The sequence below is a fragment of the Rhipicephalus microplus genome, chromosome X (genome assembly GCF_043290135.1).
Source record: "Rhipicephalus microplus isolate Deutch F79 chromosome X, USDA_Rmic, whole genome shotgun sequence".
Classification (NCBI taxonomy): domain Eukaryota; kingdom Metazoa; phylum Arthropoda; class Arachnida; order Ixodida; family Ixodidae; genus Rhipicephalus; species Rhipicephalus microplus.
Genome location: NC_134710.1, coordinates 257996572 through 257997591, shown reverse-complemented (window position 1 = coordinate 257997591; position 1020 = coordinate 257996572).

Here is a 1020-nt window from a genome sequence, read left to right as displayed (position 1 = left end):
TACTATAAGAGTTCTTTTATGCAAGCCTCGCGAAAGTAGCAAGCCTCAGCTTTTTTACAATACGAATCATTTGCGTTTGCCGCACCGAGTGCTCCAGAAGTGGCAGTGGGCCTGGATGCAGCTGGAATGTGCGCAGTAGGTTTCGATGGATTTGGCCAGAGTGTCAAGGTAGAGGATTCGTCGGGCGTTGGCAAGGATAGCCTGGGCGGCCACAGTGTATACTCGTTCAATGCGCGATCCGTCTCATGCGGCAGGACCGGTGCAGTCAGCAATGACCGCATGCCCTCGGGGTTTGCTTTGGTGAGCGGCTGGGCGAACACCTCCTGCTCAGTCTGAGAGAGCGTCTGAGCTGATACCCGGGACGTGCGGCTTATATCCGTCGTTGATGTGTTTTCTGAAAAAAGTGTTGGGGGATATTTTAGGTAGTTGCAACAACCTCAAGCCCCCCCCCCTCCCCCTTCCGCCAGTCCGTTGCAAGCGCGTTAACATGTGTGGATACCTGCATCGTTCGCACGAGGATCCGCAAGCGAAGCTCCGCGTCGACCCTTGATGGACGTCCGTGACGTCGTCCCCAAAAAGTCGTCTTCAGCTGAAGACGCTGGCGCAACATCGACTGGTGGGACATCTACTGGCTCCACGGCAGGCTGTGCGAGATGCCATTACGCCAGAATAAGGACTTGAGCATGTTGACACCAATACATCATCACGCTTTTTCTTGCCGTAACGATCGCGTCAAAAGACTTTTGAGTAGCGGTCAACTTCAAATCAGACTTCTCACTAATGAGTTAAGTGCAGCGAAAACCACATAATTTCTTTCTTTATGATATAACGCGCGAAACTTAGAGGGGCCCTCAAAACCTTCTTGAGCATGGTCATAAAGCGCTGCCGATCGGTAGTCGAGGCTCTTTTGAATACGTGAACCAAATATTACAGCACTGCACGTGGCAAGTAGTACAACGTTTCAGAGGTCAGCTACAAATCACTCACTCTTCATTTCCCAAATATACGTGCCCGGCAACG